Source organism: Callionymus lyra, chromosome 4 (genome assembly GCF_982586985.1).
Source record: "Callionymus lyra chromosome 4, fCalLyr1.hap1.1, whole genome shotgun sequence".
Classification (NCBI taxonomy): Eukaryota; Metazoa; Chordata; class Actinopteri; order Syngnathiformes; family Callionymidae; genus Callionymus; species Callionymus lyra.
In genome coordinates, this window is record NC_141821.1 from 12994206 (window position 1) to 13010613 (window position 16408).

The 16408-nt window shown below is 38.4% G+C and overlaps 1 protein-coding gene across 3 annotated transcripts in view; it reads right to left on the reverse strand.

Annotated features, from left to right (window-relative positions):
• The window catches only part of LOC148081772 (partitioning defective 3 homolog), a 367916-nt gene that overhangs the window by 248206 nt on the left and 103302 nt on the right, over positions 1 to 16408 (reverse strand). The gene's annotated exons all lie outside the window — the stretch shown is intronic.

The following is a 16408-nucleotide window of genomic DNA, read 5'->3' on the forward strand; positions in this document are numbered from 1 at the left end:
TTCTCTCGTGGCCCTCTGGCCCCGGCGCACTCCGTGTCTACGCTTCCGCGTTCAACTGATTTAAATATAAATGCCAAAGCAACCATGGCTTCATGAAACGTCTAAAAGCTATTTTTTTTCTTCCTTCGCAGGCTTCTTTGAATACTTCAAGGCAGGGCCAGTTCAATGTCTGAATAAATTATGGCAGCGAGCCATTTTAACTCGGCTCTCCAACCACCGACTCCATATTGATGTCCCCCGTGTGCGGCGAGGGGGGATTTCCACTCAATACACCCTGACCTGAATCATCCACGGGAGGACAAAAGCTTCCATTTTTGGGAAGAGCAGGCAGTCAAGAAGAAGGTCCGGGTGCAGAGCGGCATGAAATATGTAGACGGCCTCAAATGAGGCTCTGGTCAAGAGACGGACAAACAAGGTCAAGGACGACAGAGTGACGTGTTTAAAACATGGGCCTGAGAAACAACTGCTGGAGTCGAAGGAAGATAAATGTTGTATGAAGAGAATGTGTTTTGATCACTTCTGTCAACGTGTCATTGGTTTGATCAACACTGCAGATCTGTTGGTTTGTCTTTGTGTGTTTGGTGTTGTATTTTCATGTGTATGTGTGTTGATTGTGCATGTTTCTGTGTGTTATGTGTCATGGTGTGTGTGTCTGTGTGTTGCGTACACATATGTCTGTGTTTTTTGTTCGAGTGTGTGCTGTGAATTGTGTTTACTTGTGTCTGTATGTTAATTGTGCATGTTTCTGTGTTATGTGTCATTTGTGTGTCTGTGTGTTGTGTGTACTTGTGTCTGTGTGTTAATTGTGCATGTTTCTGTGTGTTATGTGTCATGTGTGTGTCTGTGTGTTGTGTGTACTTGTGTCTGTGTGTTAATTGTGCATGTTTCTGTGTGTTATGTGTCATGTGTGTGTCTGTGTGTTGTGTGTAATTGTGTCTGTGTGTTAATTGTGCATGTTTCTGTGTGTTATGTGTCATGGTGTGTGATGTCTGTGTACATGTGTCTGTGTGTTGCGTACACATATGTCTGTGTGTTTTTTGTTCGAGTGTGTGTGTGCTGTGTATTGTGTTTACTTGTGTCTGTATGTTAATTGTGCATGTTTCTGTGTTATGTGTCATTTGTGTGTCTGTGTGTTGTGTATACAATTGTCCGTGTGTTAATTGTGCATGTTTCTGTGTGTTATGTGTCATGTGTGTGTCTGTGTGTCGTCTGTGTACATGTGTCTGTGTGTTGCGTACACATATGTCTGTGTGTTTTTTGTTCATGTGTGTATGTGTGCTGTGTATTGTGTGAAAATGTGTCTGTGTGTTTTGTGTATATTTGTAGGTGCGTTCTACGTTTATATGTATGTGTGTTATGTATTTTGTGTAAATGTGTCTTTGTGTTTGGTGCTGGTGGTGTATTTTCATGAGTGCATGTTTTTTTTGTTTTTATTGTGCATGTTTCAGTGTGTTTTGTGTCATGTGTCATGTGTCATGTGTCATGTATTGTGTGTCTGTGTGTTGCATAAACATGTGTCTGTGTATTTTTTGTTCATGTCTGTGTGTTTGCTGTGTATTGTGAGTACATGTGTCTGTGTGTTTATTGTGCATGTTTCTGCAAGTTATGTGTCATGTTGTGTGTGTTGTGTGTACATGTATCTGTGTGTTGCATATACTGTACATGTGTCTGTGTGTTTTTTGTTCATGCGTTTATGTGTGTGCTGTGTATTGTGTCTACATGTGTCTGTGTGTTAATTTTGCATGCTTCTGTGTGTTATGTGTCATTGTGTGTGTCTGTGTGTTGCGTATACATGAGTCTGTGTGATAATTGTGCATGTTTCTGTGTGTTATGTGTCATGTGTCTGTCTGTGTGTTGTATATACATGTGTCTGTGTTAATTTTGCATGCTTCTGTGTGTTATGTGTCATTGTGTGTGTCTGTGTGTTGCGTATACATGTGTCTGTGTGTTTTTTGTTCATGTGTGTATGTGTGCTGTGTATTGTGTGTAGATGTGTCTGTGTGATTTGTGTATATTTGTCGGTGCGTTCTACGTTTATATGTATGTGTGTTATGTATTGTGTGTAAATGTGTCTTTGTGTTTGGTGTTGTATTTTCATGTACATGTGTGTTAAATGTTGGTGTGTGTGTACATGTGTCTGAGTGCATGTTTTTTGTGTGTTTATTGTGCATGTTTCAGTGTGTTATGTGTTATGTGTTATGTGTTATGTGTTATGTGTTATGTGTTATGTGTTATGTGTTATGTGTTATGTGTCATGTGTCGTGTGTCATGTGTTGTGTGTCTGTGTGTTGCATAAACATGTGTCTGTGTTTTTTGTTCATGTCTGTGTGTGTGCTGTGTATTGTGAGTACATGTGTCTGTGTGTTTATTGTGCATGTTTCTGCAAGTTATGTGTCATGTTGTGTGTGTTGTGTGTGTTGTGTGTACATGTATCTGTGTGTTGCATATACTGTACATGTGTCTGTGTGTTTTTTGTTCATGCGTTTATGTGTGTGCTGTGTATTGTGTCTACATGTGTCTGTGTGTTAATTTGTCAGAGTAATGTTTGTACATATGTGAAGGTGTTGTGTGTTAATTGTTTGGGTGTGCATTTGTCTGTATGTTGTGTACATTTGTCAGTGAGTTGCATGTATTTGTCAGCGTGTCCTTTGTCTGTGTGTTCTGTGTCTTTGTGTATTTGTGTATTTGTTGTCTGTGAGATAACCTCAAACCTCATCTAACCAGGGATAAATATATATTTTTTAATTGTTTAATAATCATGTTTTTAATATGATTTCACATTTTAAATTGAGTTTATTACTTTTTAAATATATAGATTTAAAATGGGTCTGAAAATGTTCACCTCTTTATTTTTTAAACGCACAACAAACATCAACAACAACCTATATAATTCGATTTAAAAATGTCATATCAGCTTCATAATCCTGCTCTTCTGAATTATATATTATTATTATATATTAGTATATTATATTGTTTTAAAAATGTCCTTGAATGAACAGTTCAAATGTAATTGTACAAGTAAATCCAAGAGTTAACACGTGTAATTGTTGATTTATGAATCATTTACGCAGCTAAACATTCATGAAGATCAATCAAGTCCTGCACGAGTGAAAGACTCAAGTGATTTATTTGCTGCGTCATAATTGGCTGCAGTTGCTCACGAAGAATCCATTAACTGGCCACTCGTACACTCCTGAAATGTGTTTTTCTCACAGATGTCCATCCATGGTAGCAAATACTTTCCTCTCAGAAACAAGGCGAATGTTTTTAAAAGACTAACTCAGCAGCCCAGACTCGCACCAGACACGCCCTCGTCTCCAGGAAGTTGCTAATCAAAACTCCAACAGCTCCCTTTTTAGTCCAGAAACCAGCAGCACCTTTCACATAAACATCATTACTGGGGTTTTTTTGGGGGGCTCTCTCGGAGCACAGAGGCCATAAATCTCACTCAGCATGATGTGAGAGCGAGTCACTCATGATTATAAACACCCCCCAAGAGAGTGCTCTGGCAGGTGGGCCGCGGCTACGGCCGACAGAGCCCTGCTTTTATTTATCGTTTACTTTGGTCGGCTGAGCACATTCAAACAATCTCACCATGTTAGATATTTATAAATAAAATGTTCAACCAGATATATTAAACTTGATGAAAGAGTGCGACCAAGTATTTTTATCCAACTCTGGAGCACAGCTCGGAAAATAAAAGCAACTCACGGGGGAAAAAAAAGTTTATTGACGGCTATTTTTTGTTCCCTTTTCTAGATGTTATGTCAAGATTGAGTTCATGTGTATGCAGAAACAAACGTCTCTGGACTCACATCACATGCTTGTTTTGTTTTTTTGTTTGACAGACTGTGTGAGTGTGACGGGAAAAGGTGAAGTGTTGCGATGTAGAACCATGAATAAGTTACTGGATCCCAGTGGTACTGGCCCGTGAGGCATTTGTTATCAGGCCTAACATATATATTTTTAAATTAACATTTTTGGTTCATTGAATATGACTGTATTAACAAAAGGTTTTTTTTTTTGCAAAGTGACTTGATTTGTTCTGTGACATCAAGATGCTTGTGTCGGTCAAGAAAACAAAAACTGTTAACTAGTGAAAATAAGTGAAAAAGAAACTCAATATATAGAAACTCTATATGTTGCAGAGAAACCAGCCCAGAGCTCTTTCTGATTAAATATTATTAAACTAGTCTGTGGTGGGAAAAAAAAACAACAACCTTTAATTCCATTCATCAATAACACGTTCAGAATATTCATTATTTACAGTATTTTACCCAATCTTATGTATTAATTAATTACTCAATGATGATTTAAGTAAGTTCATGTTTTAATCCTCAGACCGTTAAATCAATTAATTGACCTTAAAAATTAATTATTAACACATTTACATGACAGTTTAATTGACTTAAATCTAATGCTTTATGTAACGTGTATGGTATAGATACTCCAACTGGTACTATACTGGCACCAGTATTGACATTAATGGCAATAACTAGACCAAAACTCAGATATTGGTGCTTCATTTGGATTTTTCTTTGGACATTCAACATGTATTTAAAATGAAGTGATATAATTCTTGCCTAACGTAATTATTTTCTAATGATTGTCCATCACCTCAACTCTCACAATTTCACCCCAGAATAATACTGCCAGAACAGAAACCTACTCTGTCAACAATAGCTCCATAATACAAATGAACACAGGTCAGTTTGAAGAAATGTGTTTGTAGCTTGAACGGAGCAGATAATAAAGGAGTCATTCTCAACTCTGATGGATTCCTGAATCTATTTCTTCTCTGCTTATCTTGGCTGGAGACCTGATGGATCCGTTTATCCCAAACAAACTCGGATTCCCATGTAAAAACTCGAGGCTGCCGAGTTCCGGAATGAATTTTCAGTTTCTGACAGTTCAAGCGGCATCTTAAGTACACAGCTTATTTCCAGACGGCACGTACACAAAATCCATATCGCAAACATCCCAGACGTGAGAACAGCTTCTTCCTCTGCCGCGGACAAAAACATCTTTACTTCAACTACCTTCTTTTTTTTAAGGAAAGTTGCAAACTTTCCCCAGACTCACTGAGCAGTTTCTCCAAGTCTTTGACTATTTGACTGTGAAGGTATTTGCAGTGAGGCATGAGAGGAGGGCTGGAGACGCAGCGATATGGTCCACGCTCAGACTCAATGCGTTGTCCAACCAACCCAGACTTCTCCGTCTGTCAAGTGTAGCCACTTTGCTAATCTTAAAACAACTCATTCACCCCCGGATTCTATTTCCACCTCGCTCTCTCTCTTCCAGCTAGCCCCGACACGAGGTCGGCGAGTTTACATTTAGATTGTTTCAAAAGTAGGAGAGAGGTCGTTCTCTTACTGGGATGTGAAACAAAAAGCGCGGGAGACACAACAAAAAGTGACTCTCGGCTCACCAGACACCCGACCGCTCGGGTAAATGGAAGCGTTTGCTTTGAGTGAACATCACTTGAATTAGTCACACACTCGTACGACTGGAAGAAAGGAATGGACGTTTCTTGGACAACCAGTTAAAAAAAAAAAACATGACTATGAAACACAGTTTCACAATGACATCACTGAACTATATAAAGTATATGTTACAGGACTAAGATGTTTGCAATCAACTGGAAACATTTCCAAAGCCCAACTACTGGTCAAAGGGTAAAAGAGATGACATGTAAAATGACCCTGGAGAAGTTTTCTGGGAAAATACAGGACTTTCTACTCTATTTGGACACGTTTGACGATGATTTTGTTTTGTTATTTGTTATTGTTTTTATTCTATTTACACTACGTAAAGAGTAAAAAAAAATAATTACTGCTGTAATGGGTAGAGGAATTAAAGGGGACTTGATTTTGGTGTATTATTTGTTTTGTATTTCGTTACCATTTATAACAGTGAAAAATAATGGAGAAAAAAAAAGAAAATAAATATATAAAGAGTGTTTTTTTATTAAATCCACAGCATATTTTAAAGTAGTCGGCTGAACTAGACAACTGATTTGAGTTGTCAAAAAAATGTTCACATTTTAATGATATATTTTATTTAATAATGTTATTTATACACAAAACCACATGGTGAAGAGAAATGGTAACATTTAATGCATTAATACATTATCTTCTCTTTTTTCAAGATCTTTCATAATAACAAATGTTGTCATGTTTATTAATACTTTTTTGCAGCTGATGGTGCAAATATGACTAAAAAAAAGGTAACTTAAAGCCACAATATGTAACATTTTCCCCTTTTTTTCCCCTTTTTTTTTCATATTATTGTAATTTATGCAGTCTGAGAGTGTTTATATGATCATCAAACTGCTTTGGGAATTTACCAGTAAGATAAAACAAAAAGAACTAAATCAATATTTTTATCTAAATTCTCAAATTAAAACAAATTTATCCGAAGACACTAAAAGTCTAAATATGAGAAAAGAAATCCCGACAACAACAATTTGATAGTGGCGAAGAAAATGTTTCTTAACAGGCAGAAACCTCAACCAGAACTGGACTCAAGGGCAGGTCTTAATTAGAGATGTACATTTTAACTTTCATATTTTTACATTTACAAACATCAGATAATAAAGAGGGTTGGATTGGAGTGTAACTAAAACTTTAAAAAAAGCTCACAGGTTAAAAAAACGTTATTAATTAATTAAACATTTGTCCGACTGCACTTTCTTTCATCTCATTTGAACCCAGAGGACGACTCCAAAGTCCAACTATCGAAAAAGTGTTAAGACATAAAATCCGCTCCAAACTTTCATCTTGGCTTGACAGTTCAATTTCTACAGAGTCGCACACATTCTTTAGGGTTGTTTCACCACGCCACGTCCAGATCAGTGTGAAATAAGAACCTTTGAAGGAAGAATTAAAAAAAAAAAAAAAAAAGGTCATGGTTTAGGGGGAGAATTTCAATTCGTCTGCTGTAATTTTGAAGTTTCCAGCATGTTTCATCATCCTATTGTGTGGTCGAGTGCTGCCACTTCCTGTGACCCGAGGAAACTTGAAACTTTTTCAAAAGACACCGTTTTCCACAGGAGAGGTTACAAGAAAAAAAAAAAACCTTTTCTTGAACGGTCGGGCAGAGGCCGAGTCCTGCTTTTTATTTTTCTGAGAAACTCTTGCAAAAAAAGATTTATTTGACAGAAACTTTAAACAACATCTGTCCATGTGTCCGTCCAATCGAAGGACAGTTCAAAATATACTTTTAAACCAAAGATAACAGCTCTGACTGTAAAGTCCTGACAGCGCTCGGCTATAAAACTATATTTTTAAATACTTATTTTCAACGTCTTTCCCAATAAACCTATCGAATGATCCTTTTATAATTGTTCTCTTGTTCCCTGCCATGACTCACTGTTCAAATATGTCCATCAACTGCAAGTTTCTCCAGTTGTTTTGTATCTTAAAAAGGAAGTCCAGCACATTGTAAAAATGTGTCTATTGTGCCCCGAGAGTTGGCGGAAAAGCTTGCCATGAGAAAAATAATAAATCACCGTGACTGTGAGAAAATATTTAGACTTTGATCAACGTGCTGATTGTGGGCCAAAGAAAACACTCTGTCGAGCGAGAAGATAGGAATGCTGATGGGAGCGGAGTCCAGGGGATTTTGGGGTGCAGGACATCTTTGACGAAACACAGGAGGAAGTGGATTTTGTGGACGTAGCCGAGAACATTTATCCACGGTCACTCGCGCTCATTTATTTTTGATTTAATGGGATCCGGGGAGTTGACAGAATGGGTTCAAAAATCACATCGGCGAGATCAATTTAACAATTGGTCGACAAAATACCCGTCTGGTTCCTTCGCATTCAAGGGTATCGATGAGTGAAAAGAACCACAGAACGGGGGTCCCAACAACTAATGAGAGAGGAGGAGGAATCCCCAGGTGTTCCTGGTCTACAGGGACCCGCATTTGAAAGACAAAGAGATGCTAAACGCTCGCGGTCCTTTGTGGGCCGAACATGACAGCAGACATTGCCCTTGGCAAGCTGTGACCCTCTTTTGGTGAAGTGTAAATGAACCCCCCAAAAGTCCCACGAGACTGATGCAGTTTAGCTGTTGGTGACGCTCGAGATAAACATGCTGAACTAGAACAAAAGATCCATGATAATTGTGATGATTATATGATGTGTAATCGTCATAATTAAGACCATTAAACAGATGCATTTTAATTGTTTTCTTCAAACTTCTTCTGTTTTCTAAGACATCTGTGTTTAGCAAAGGCTCGAGAAAAACATTGAAATAATGTAGCGATTACATATCTCAGAGATTAGTCTGGAGTTTTCAATGATTTTTTAATTTTTTTGCAAGTTTTTCAACTGGATTTAAAATATTATTGTATTAACTATAACTGTTTACCACTGTTCATTCTTTCCGTGTCAACATTAAACCCGATTCCTCCTTTATTTTGACAGTTTTTATGCTACTTTATTTATTATAGTAGATCGTAATTTGGTATTGGATTCTACTGCTTTTATTTTGGACCAGCTTTTTAATAGTACATTTAAACATATATTATTTTTACAGTAAATGAAGAAAAGAAGTTGAATCTCCAAAAAAAAAAGGAAAGATTAAGTGTTTTTTATTTATTTTTAATAATAATTCATCTTTTTTTCTGAGTTTTTGATGATAAAGATTATATTTTGTTAATTGATTTTATTATTTATTTGGGTTTGACCAGTTCAGTACATTTTAATTTACACGTTATTTTAACCATAAAAATAAAACAATTTGAATCCAATTACAATGTTCAAACGGTTGGGAATGATTTTTATATTATGGTCTTTTTTTGACATTATCACCGCAAGCTCTTCTCTTGTACTATTTAAAGTCTAAAATCTGCTTTTTATTTCATTTGAAGCGAGCCATTGTTCATTAAAATCCAGTTTGCTATCTTCTGAAGCTCATGTTCACAGTCCGAGCTAAAAAGACATGTCCAGTCAAACTTCCATGAATCTTATCTGATGCTGAGGTGAAACCAGAGCGAGTGCAAATAAACCCAGCGATGCTTCTCATGCTCTCCTGCCACGGGGTTAAAACAAATCACCGAGAGAGTTTACGTTTGCGTGCCAGAAAGCGTAAAAGGACTTTGTTTCCTTTTCAGACGCTCGCAAGCTTCCGCGTTGATTCAAGTGTGACACGAGCGATCAGCTCAACGGTTGCCCGCTATGTGCAGGAAGAAGTGATAAAGTCTCAAACCGGGTTTTTATTTGAAATAATATCAGGACAGAACCGGGTACCACCGGGTCCCATCGGTGCTGAGTGGAGACTTTTTTTGAAAAGCACTTCACACATCATTACCAAAAAACACCGTCCGTCCCATTTTTTCAACCGAGCCTGTCGTTATAGTCATTTGCAATAATAAGCCGCGGATGATGTTATGACACCGAGTGTTTTTTTTACGAGCGATATAGATCCCGGCAGATGATGAACCCGGACGCCCACTCCGAGCAACGAGGACCCCGGGCGCTCCCACTCCTCCACCGGGCGCGAGTATGATTAAGAGTTGACATAACTAATAGCCCCTCCACTAACTCAGGTAGGAGAAGGCAGTTCAAAGTCTCGGGAGAGGCTGGAGGGTTTAAAAGTGCTTTCAGCTCACTAATGATGAGTTTGCTGACGATGATGAGCTTACAATCCCAACATGCTCTCTGCTGAGTGTGTACTTAACTCCAGCTACTTTCCGCGGTTTTCATCCACAGATGGAGTGAATCAGTGTCTACGGAACTTCAGCGTTAAAGTGCCGCCGTGACTGTATTATTGTCATAAGATGTTAACGCCGGCGACGAATCAAGCCGTCAGCCGACCAAAATGTCGAGTGACTCGTCGATTTTTAAAAGGGGTGGGAATGTTACTTAATCTTCGTGGAAGACTTGTTGAAAAAATAAAAAAAGAAGTGTCACAACAGTGGATTATAACGTGCAACTTCAGCACAAACAACAAACAGCATTTGATCAGATCAACAACAACAGCAGCAGCGCCAGAGAAATGGAAGACTCTGTGGCAATCTTCTTTTCCTCTAGTGATAAAACCCAGTGAGGAATGAGGCCACTTTTTTTCATTTACCATTTTCTCTCATTGTCTTCCAGCGATATAAACTTGTTTAAATCAAACTTTGGGAAGCACTTGTGCCACACAGCCTAAGGATTTTTAGGTGATCTTTGTGTGATTTAGTTGGACACCCCTGATTCAGGATATTAAACATTTAACACTAATATGATTTTGAAAGGAATGAAAAATGTATTATAGGTGTAAAAATTTGATAATACAAACAATTTAAATCCAAAACAAAGGGATCATTAAAGTAACATATAATCTAAGGTATTCTACTAGAATCTGGCGATACGATACGTATCAAAATACAGGAGCAACGATATATCGCTTTATATTATAATATAGTAGAAACAAACAATATATTTGTTAGACTCTAGCGTTGAAGATTGGACTACTTTCATTTGTTTCGAAACCAAAATATAGCTAAAAATCCTCTCTAATAGTTGCTGGAGTCAACTGTATCCTCTTGTCCTCAGTCATCAACGAAATTTGTGGGATTTCATTGTTACTATAGTCGTATTAACTGTTGCCATCTAATGGCAAAATGAACAAACACTGTCATTCCTTTCATCTATTGTTAATATAAAATTGTAAGATTTTATTTAATTGTAACGTTATTGAAATATAGACCATCATAGAACTATGAATATATAAAAATAAAGTATGTTTTTAAGGCCAAAAGAATTAAATAAAATAAAGACGAGAAATAATTTATTACAGTGCTGTTGAATATTAATACGTATTTTTTTGTATTATTGTAATAAATATTCTCTCACAACACTACAGACTTGTACTAGTTTCAGTGAAACCAAATAGTTCCGATAATATTCTCCTGCACTACACGTGGAACGTTGTGCTAACGATTCATCTCGGTGTCTCGGCCTGGACTCGCTTGAGGATGATGCAGTACGTGAGGCGACTGCATCAGCAGCGTTGCACCAATCAAGTGATGTAAAGTGCCGGTGTTATCAAGTCTGTGATCACAGTCCTGATGTCCTCCTGCATCACCTGCACACTGACGAGGAGGAAAGATGAAGGAGGGAGCTCGGGTCCATGAGCGAGAGAGGGCAGATGGAAGATAAGAATGACGGTCCTGCCATCAGCCAATGCAGCTTGTGAATAAAAAAAATTAAAACCATTTAAAAATAAAAAGTAAGTAAGTAAGTAAGTAAGTAGTTTTTATTTGTATAGCGCTTTTCCAGACCAGAGTCACAAAGCGCTTAAACAATCAAAACAATATTCAATAAAGTATATACTTTTAAGATCAAGATAAAACTGATAACACAAAAGGAGTTCCAGAAAATCAAGGAAAAGCCTGAACAAATAGAAACGTCTTAAGGTGTTTCTTAAATGAGTCAGTAGATCCATCAAGCGCAAAGAGAGAGGAAGATCTAACCAAAGCTTAGGAGCAAAAGTCTGGAAGGATTTCTCTCCTCTGGTCAAGAAGCGGGTTCAGGAACCATCAGTAGATTCTGATGCACAGACCTCAGAGCCCGAGCTGGGGTGTAAGGCTGGATCAGATCAGTGACCAAAAAGCAAAAGGTTGCCGGTTCACTTCCAGGTTGGGAGAGACTCAACTTGTGACCTTTCTAATTGGAGTTTGTATGCTCTCCCCATGTTGTGTGGGTTTACTTTAGTTACTCCGGTTTCCTCCCACAGTCCAAAAACATACAGAGTCGGATTGGGAACTTGGGCAAATAGTCCGTAGGTATGAGTGCGTTTGTGAATGGTTGGATGTCTTTGTGTTTCCAGCGTCAGACTGGTGTCCTCTCCAGGGTGTCCCTCGCCTCTCACCCGAGGAAACTAGGATCGTTTTTTCAAGTTACATTCCTGCGATGCATAGCTGGTGCAATTTTTTCCTCTCAACTACTAGCACCCGGTGGCAGCATCGATGAGATAACGGTGCCGTCCTCACCCTTCTCGACACACACCGAGGTAATCGCCGGACACTGCTGAGCCTCTGACACCACATTTCCTGCTCAAACTCGCAGTCTGTCGCCGCATTTTTTTTTGGAAGGAAGCGAAAGTCAAAGAGCTTACAAGAGGGGACGCTCTTCAATAACAAGAGCTGCTAACAATCAAGTCATCTTTTGGTTTCATCAAAACACACTTGAAAATGACTGTGCTGATAGAAAATGTCTCTTGCAGAGTTTCACTGTTTTACTACTTTTTAACAGGTACCACTCGGGGAAAAAAATGCATTCATTTATTAAAAATAAAAGCATTTCTGTGTAAAATGTTATCCGTGATATCACATGTAAGAAGTTGGACACCTGGTGCTTACAGACAGGTGCAGATTATTCTCATTTTCTTTATTATTATTACAATCATGAACATCGTAATATAATATCCATCATCAACATCAGAAGTAGTATTCGTTGTAATAGTTTCTCTAACTAGCCACATTTTCAAGTCAATGTTGATGTCATTTTTGTGTGATAAATAAGGTAAGGTAAGGTAAGGTAAGCTATTGTTTTTTTTCCAATAGCCACAGAAAATACAGCAATTTTTCCTAAAAAAATAGATCAAAATAAAATAAGAACAAGAACAAAGAGAAATAAAGAGAAAGAACAAGATGATTCAATCTAAGTCTAAAGATAAAGATAAAGAACATAGATCAAAGAAAAATAAAAAAGACAAAGGATACAAAGACTAACATAGAAGAGAACATCATGATACTTTTACTCCACTCCTGCCCCCGAACTCAGAATTGTACAATTTAATATCCCAAACCACAAAGAACCAACAACAAAAGAAAAAAAATATTCTTTACCAAAGTAAATGTAAACTAAAAATATACTGTATATGCACTTATACATCTCAAAGTAGCAGCTGCTAATTTCCGCCACAGGTTCCTCTGCTGGTATGATCATTTAAAGTTTGGTGCGACACCTCTCATGAAAGATTTTTAATTTAGTGCCGAGTGGAGCCACAGCCAGCGACTGCCGTCTGTATAATTACGGGAAAATTACTTTCAATTATTGTAATTTACATCTCATCTCAAACCCAATTATTGGCAGGCTGGCCTGCGCCCGGGCACACTGGCATGACGCTCATGAAAATGTTCTCCCCAGGACGAGGCAGGGGACGGGTGAAGGGCAGACGAAAAAAAAAAAAAGAAAAAGTGAGACGGAGAGTTTTGGGACTCGGAGGTTCGTATGAGGAGAATAAACAATCAATACGGCTTAGGACGATGATGGTTTTTAATAGCCATAATTCTCCGACTCGGGGCGGCAGAGCTCACGGCGCCTGCTTCGCTTTGATGTCTGATTTCTCAAAATTGCTGCCAGTAATCTTCTCATCTGCATCTCAGGAGGGGCTATTACCTGTTCATCTGGCTGTATCAACGCCAGAGAGAGAACCGCCAGTCAGTCAGACTGTCTGCTGCTTTTAAAGATGCAGCTCACCTCAAACATCCGTGCGTGGGGTTGAGATGAGGAGCTGGTGGAGTGGAGTGCTGCATTACAAGCTCATCTCCCGAGGAACAAAACTCCTTCTAAACAGGCGCGAGAGTCTCTCTTGTATCCTGCACTTCACTAAACTATCGCTAAAAACAAAAACACATCACCGGCCTCACCTGCCAGTCGGCCTGAATAATTTACAGAATTAGTCCCTGCTCTCTAGTCTGTCTTATCTGTCTACCCTCGCCGTCATTATCCAGAGGAAATTGCTTTAAGAAATAACCATCGTGATGGTATGCGCGGCCCAATGAGTCTCGCTGCTTTGTTGTATCCGTGCCAGAGAAAGCCAAGGGCATGCAAAGGCCACGCTTTTTCGGAGAAGGAAAAAGAAAAAAATGACTTGAATACAGCCCTTGCAAATATGTGTATGTGGATAATAGGGACTTTGTGAAAGTTTCATCCTTATCATACAGTTTAAAAATGTTTCTTGTTGTATAACTGAAGGATGTTTCGCAAGAAAAGTCAGCTTTCAGAGTCATCCAAACATCCATTGGTGATCTGTAGGGGGCAGTAATGCACATTTTCTACGTTGAGAAATTGAGAAAAACAAGCAGTAGTATAGGATTATGAGAAGATTACATTTTTGCCATTTATTCTACAAATCTTTGGTCCAAGAAAGTGAACTGAAAGTTTATTTGAAGATGGCACAGTAGCAACACATACAGAAATAATTTTCAGGAAGGAAAAAACACCTCAATATCACCTACAACACCTGATAACTCATTTTTCCTTTCTACTACATTGTTTTTTTGAGTGTTTCTTAGTTACTTATTTCTTTCTTTATGTACAGTATGTAATCTTATATATATTTATGCAAAGCGTCTTTGTGCACTTTGAAAAGCGCTATAGAAAACGTATTTATCATTATTATCATTATTATATGATCATTTATTAGGAGTGCAATACGTATTGTCAAGAATCATGCAATACAATACATAGATTTAGATTTTTCCTTTATTAGTAACACAAGGGGAAATTAAAAACATATCATGCTGCAGGGGCAACGATACGATAAATTGCGACACTGTAGGAACAAGGATATATTTGTAGTATTGTCGAGTACATGACTTTCGTGTTGCAAAATGTCATGTTTCATCTGTTATTAAACCAAAATATATCCAAATATCAGCTTTAAAAGCTGCCGATTGTATACCCTCGTCCTCAGTCATCGCTGAGATCTTACATGATGTCAGTTTTTCTTTTAAGAAAATTTAAAAAGTGGAAATATTTATGTTTGTATACAGTGCTGTTGAATATCAATACACTATCAACAAAAATATTGCGGCTTATCCTTGTATCAATATTTTCACCTTGTGTTTGTTTTGCATTCAATTATTACAACAATTGATTCGATGGTGTCTGGAACTGGTTAAAATAAGGAAGATTGATTTGATAGAGTTAAGAGCAATGCGAGAAACTATTAAAATTAGAAGGTTTAGCAAAACTATGTGTCCTGTAATAGTTGTAATAGTACCTCATGCCAGTTACATTTACCAACCTTACCAGGGCACATGCAAGTAAGTAATTTATATTTGTAGAGCGCTTTTCCAGACCAGGGTCACAAAGCACTTAAACAATCAAAACAATACTCAATAAAATATAATAGTGTGCGAGGAATCATCAGTAGACTCTGATCCACAGACCTAAGAGCCCAAGCTGGGGTGTAAGGCTGGATCAGATCACTGATGGAAGGTCTGACCATGAATAGATCTGAAAGTAAGAACCAGAATTTTCAAGTTGATCCTGAAAGAAACTGGCAGCCAGTGAAGAGTTTTAAGGATCGGAGAAATGTGAGTTCTTCTACTAGAGCGGGTCAGAATTCTGGCTGCAGAGTTTTGAATCAACTGCAGGCGAGACAGATCCTTCTTGTTAAGACATAAAAACAAAATGTCTTAAAGAGCAATGTTTGTAGAAAGGCCGTCTTCCCAAGTACACATCGTTTCCCCAGAGGTGGAATCTATCCCAGCTGCTTAGTGTGAGAAGCAACATCCTAAACAGGTCAACGGTCTGGCACAGGGCCCACAGAGTATAAATAAAAAACATACACACTTACGCATACGGACAATTTGAACTACTTAGTCGACCTGTGTATGTTTTTGCACTGTGGGAAAGAAACAGGAGTGCCCTGAGTAAATGTGCAGAAGCACATGGAGAACATACAACATCCACACAGAGGTCTGTGTATTCACTTCTGGGTATTAAAGTAAGAAACCGCGACATGACCACTATTGAATGAATCCACCACCTTCAGCATCGTGATAATGCTATTAGCTTATTTTTGGGGGAACATGAAACTCAAAATTAGACCACATTTCATTCTACTGAGTGAATGCTCTTCAAGAAGAAAACTTGGTATGAGAGAAACTTTGTGTCGTGACTCCAGGTAAAAATGTTAAAAACTTCTGGAAACGACATCAAACGTTTTGAAACTCCTGCTTAAACGAACTGCTGAGTTTTTTTCCTATTGAGATCGCACCCTCGCTCCTAGACGCCCGACTAGAGTCTGGAGATGAAGGGTGTTCCTTGACTTTGAGTGTCCCACGAGTGCGAGACAGCCCTGCAGCAGCTCACCGGGCTCCCAGTCATGGAGCGTGAACACGAGCAACATCCAAGTCATTGGCTGTCGCCATTTTTTCTTCTCCGTCTGCGACTCGACTTTGTGTTGCTCTTGCCCAAGCATAACCGAGCACCCAAGTGAGATTCAATCCCTTCTTTTTGTCTGGGCTTCTACCTGCCAGTCGACGTGTCCCGAAATCCGGTCGTTCCCAGGACACAGTCCACAGTCTTGACAGACACCCGAAACACCTGAAGCATGTCAAGTAAAACACTTGATTTACTGAGGTTTAGATTTTGGTAAAAAAAAAGAGTTTCTTTACT